Source organism: Euphorbia lathyris, chromosome 5 (assembly GCF_963576675.1).
Source record: "Euphorbia lathyris chromosome 5, ddEupLath1.1, whole genome shotgun sequence".
Taxonomy (NCBI): domain Eukaryota; kingdom Viridiplantae; phylum Streptophyta; class Magnoliopsida; order Malpighiales; family Euphorbiaceae; genus Euphorbia; species Euphorbia lathyris.
In genome coordinates, this window is record NC_088914.1 from 18495590 (window position 1) to 18500499 (window position 4910).

Sequence of the window (4910 nt, forward strand, 5' to 3'; positions counted from 1 at the left end):
CAGTAAAATTTAAATTTGGACAGAATACCGACGGATTCTTCAGTCAGTAATGTCTATTATAAGTGTTTTTCAAAATTGATGGTAGATGCGGTTTTAACCGCGGGTAGTAAAACGTCCCTATTAAAAAACCTTACCCTGACGCCCTAAAAAACCCGTCGGTAATGTAGGAACGGAAGCATTAACAACACTCTTCCGGTTCGGAAAACCATCGGTAATATTTGTAGGGCGGTTAAAACCACCGCTAAAGTCAAAAAAATCCGTCGGTTAAAACATGCAGAACGTATGATAAGAATCCGAATAAGATAAGATCCACACGATGCCAGATGTGTAGATTTATATTTGATTTGTTATTGATGAATGATAATATGATATATAAGTAGCGTAAAATAATCGAATAACTTAAGAAAAGACTTCGTTAATGATATTTGAAATTGACTTAAATTCAATTGTATTATTTATAAAATTAGGAGTAAAATTATTCCTAACGGGCTACTATAGATTTTTTTTTTTACTTATCCCTATCATTAGGTAATGAGAACTAACATTATTATTCATCATCCACTACCGATGATAGATTGCAAATATTATCTATTTAGTTGTCAATAATATTTCTTCTAAATAATATTTCAAGTCCGATTTCTTATGTAATTTGGTAGGTTTTTTCGTACATTATAACAAGTATAATCGAAGAAAATGATATAACTTTTTTATTGAGCAATTTGTAGTATAATTTGGATGATTCATGCACAATGAGTGAACTATTTACGACTTTTTTTCTTGATTTTGGTTGTAGATGTGGATCTTGTGGTTCATGCTGCAGGACCCTTTCAACAGGCAGAGAAGTGCAGTGTTTTTGAAGCTGCTATATAAACCAAGGTGAGCAAAGGTAATATGTTTCTACATCTCAACTTAAGTATGGGTGGAGCAACTTTTGAGGAGGTATGTAAACAAGCAAAGTTCTTTTTCACTACGAAGAATTGATAATACAAGTCGGATTGTGTATTGCTTGCAAAACAAATGTTTAACTTGTATATATCTTTCAAATTGTACCGAGTGTTTGAAATTAGTCCATATTTCTACATGTAGTTGAACTCCAAAAATCATATGGAGATCCTACAGGTACTCTCTCCCTCTCCCTCTCTGTATTCTTTTCGCCATTAATTCTACCTCACACTTGTACGCATTCTCCCAATATATGAATGCAATTGTGTAAAAAGTTGTCGAATGATCTGAGTGTGCCCTCGTGTCCAAGTTTGGCCTTCAAAGTAAATCAATTTAAACATTGTTTATATCATTGTTCTTTCAGAATTTCGTTTATGCTTTAGTAGCTATCTCCTGAAACAGCTTCACTTCACTGATGGTTAACTATGTTACGAATAAGATTGCTTTATTTGTTGCAGTGTTGGAGATTGTAGTCTATCAGTGGCTGCATACTTACTAGTACTTGCATAGTGCAAAGACGATGATGACTCGTTTTAAGACGCAATTACATATACTACTAGAAAATAGCTGATCTCCGACGGAAAAATCTGTCATAAATCGATCTATTTCCGTCAGAAAATAGGTTTACTGGCGGAATTGGTGATGGACGCCGGATGTGGGAGATTCGACTGATGCAAAACTTCTCTCACGTTTCTCTTGTCGGGTCGGTGATGGATTTTCGTCAGCATTTCAGCTAGAATTTCCTTCATAAGATCTTACGGAAAAACATCTTATCACAGTCAAGCATTAGAAAAATGGCGGGAACTTTCTCGCCAGAATTTCATAACGGAATATTTATTCCATCAAATATTTCCGTCGACAGTTTGACGAAATTCTGTTTGAAATTTCTGACAATTTGTCAGCAGTTTCTGTCAGAAATCTGCATTTTTCTAGTAATGCTACATTTTATCAAGAAATAATAGAAGGCTTTTTTCGCCTGTGGTGCTACCTTATTCATTTGTATGGACTCATATATTGGCACTAAGGCACTAACTTGTCCAAATGTTGCAAACTGCTCCCTCCCCCTCCCCCCAACTTTCAATTGTAACAACTTACCCCTTAAACTTGTCCAATTGTAAAACATAACCCCTCAAACTTATCCAATTGTAAAACAGAAACCAAATTACTGACATGCATAAGTACAGAAATGCTTACTTGTGTCGCACTTTTTCAGGTTGTTGTGTCGCACTTTTGTGTGACACAACAAGAGTGCGACACAAGAACTTTACATCGTTCTTGAGAGCGACACAATCTACTCATCCGTTGTGTCGTTTGTCACACGCGCGCAACACAACATATGATAATTCTTATGACGCGCTCCAAAGGTGCGCAACATAAGCTCCCCGGTTAATCTGGTACACTTTGTATCGCTTATTCACCACGCGCGACGCAAAATATTGATTTTTTTAATTTTATAAAATTTTCCAACATCCAACATAAAATTTTATAATCAAAATTTACTTGATTCTACATGATATTATAGAACATACACAATAAAACTACAAGTACCACATTGCATAAATACATACATATTCAAAATATAATCACAACTTAATTTCTTCAAGAAATAGTTGTATATAACAATTAATTCAACTTGTCATATTCAAGTTTGTAGCCAAAAAAACTAGGAAGATGAACAAACATTAACAACTTCCACAAAAACACTTAAGCAAATATATCTACCTACTTGTCATATTCAAGTTTGTAGCCAAATAAACTAGGAAGATGAACTAACACTAACAACTTCCACAAAAACACTAATGTAAATATCTAGCCACTTGTGATTTTGATTACAAAATAATCGGCCTAAATATCTCGATTAATCTCCTCCTCAAAATATGTCATTGATGTTGTTGCAAAATCCTTCAAAGAAAGTAAACATAAAATATCAATATATTATAGTAGCAAATTAACTTAAGGAAAAACACGAAGGACTAGAATGAAAAAAATTGTAACTCTTACCCTTGTTAGATTCTCACTTTCAGAGTGATATTGCACTATTTCAAACATGTTGCGCATTACATAGAAGCCACACTCCGTTGCACCTATTTGTTGAGGGCATGAAATTTAAATATATTAATTCATATGCCAGTAGATTACATATAACTTGAGGTTGAAAAACAATATTATACATTTTCACTTCTCCATTCCAACGATTGATTATTTCTATGAGCTCTTTTCTCTATTTGAATGTTCTTGAAAGCCCTATAAATTTGAAATGGATATTAGATCGTGTAACAAATAAAGAACTAATAACTTCTACTAGCTCAATTACTTATTCATGATGAGTCTAATTGCAAATTGGTGAACTCCCAACTTGTTAGAATCAAATACATGTACAACGCGATTAGCCAAAGAAAGCACAAGAAGAATCAATGGTTCCTACATGTAAAAGGTCAAAGTTATAATCATGATCAAATAAGAAATTACTCAACCATCCCAAATGATCATAAATTATAGTGAGAACTTAGTTACCTCATTATCATGACAAAGAAGAACCAAATCTTTTGGCCATTGCGTGAAACTACCTTCTGCTCCACTAAGTTTCTTAGCATATGAAGACGGCACGGGAATAAGTTCATGTAAATAACATATCTCAACAAAGTCAACTGACACTTTAGGTATTAAGCTTAATTCAAACAATTAGGAACATGATAACACACTCTGTAAACAAGAAAGAAAGTCATATGTAAACAAAGCATTTTTCAAAGAAGAAATCAAGAGCTTCTTCTCTTCATCTTCATCATTTAAATGCTTAACTGTGAATGAAGGCTAGAAGTTTAAATCCTTCACCGTGACGAACCGGTTTACGTCTCGAAATACCCTCTAGAGCCAGTGATGGCTCTGGTTGCATTTCAAGACGAACAGGAAGGTCTCAAATGACTCCCTACGGGAAAAAAGACACCCAACATATGTGAAGCAAAGGGCTTCAAGGCAAATAACATGTTTGAGGGTCTCAAATGACCCTTTTTAGGAAAACCAACATCAGTCAAACAAAAACTAGAACCAGTAGAAAAGAATTATTCGTTCAATGAATCAAAGGAAGAACCTTCCAAAAAAATAACATAGAGCATACAACACATAGCCAAGAAAATAGCCAAAGGCAGTAATTTTAAACCTCAAAATAACCCGATCAAAAAGCATCTGAACCAAAGAATAACAAAAAGCATAGAAGGGGAACAAACCCAGACCTACCCTTTTCTTTTACCTCTGCATGTTAGGAAGAAAATCGATTGGGCCTCGGGATGGCTTGAAAATGCCTCCACGATAACCGGGTGATCATCGGAAAGCCGAGAACAGTCTGTTAGAACCTCCAGAAACCCAAATCGGAGTAAATAAACTCCGAGAAACCCTTCTCAGGTTAGGAAAAATAGAGTCTCATCTTCGTGAACCCGTACAAAAGGATGAACGAAACAGAGACCAAGGGAGAGAGCGTTTAAAGGAAAGAGAGAGAGAGAGGGGGGAGAGAAAGAGGCAGCCGGAAAAAGGCAGGGGACTTCCGGAAGCCATGGACAAGAGCTTGAAAGCTCTTGATTCATGATGTTGAAGGATGAAGAGGAAGAGAAGAGTCTGGAATGAAAGAGGGGGCTACGAAATGATCCTTAACCTAATTGAGAATATATAATAGGCTTTTTATTCTTTTAACCCGCCTTATTTTGTTTATTCAGGTTTAGTCCCTGCTAATCCAATTTTTGTCCAAATCAACCCATTCCCGTTCTATAATTTAGTCCCCCATTGATTTATATACTTATGAATCTGAACCTGTTCACTTTGTCTCCTGTCAATTAGACCCCTCCATGTTTTAATCATGTACCTAATTGTTTGAATTAAGCTTAATTAGGTCGTTCCAAATAGTAGTTCGTATTATTTGTGTCGCACTTTTAAAAAGGAACGACACAAAGATAACACACTCCTTGTGTCGTTTTTAT

The 4910-nt window shown here is 35.2% G+C and overlaps 1 long non-coding RNA gene across 1 annotated transcript; it reads right to left on the reverse strand.

The window, feature by feature from the left end:
* Window positions 1-2532: 2532 nt before the first annotated feature.
* LOC136230804 (uncharacterized) lies at window positions 2533-4567 on the reverse strand. Its single transcript, XR_010689540.1, has 5 exons — window positions 3457-4567; window positions 3257-3363; window positions 3114-3186; window positions 2944-3026; window positions 2533-2844 (listed from the first exon to the last, which is right to left on the reverse strand). It is a non-coding gene; the product is annotated as an uncharacterized lncRNA (long non-coding RNA).
* Window positions 4568-4910: the final 343 nt, after the last annotated feature.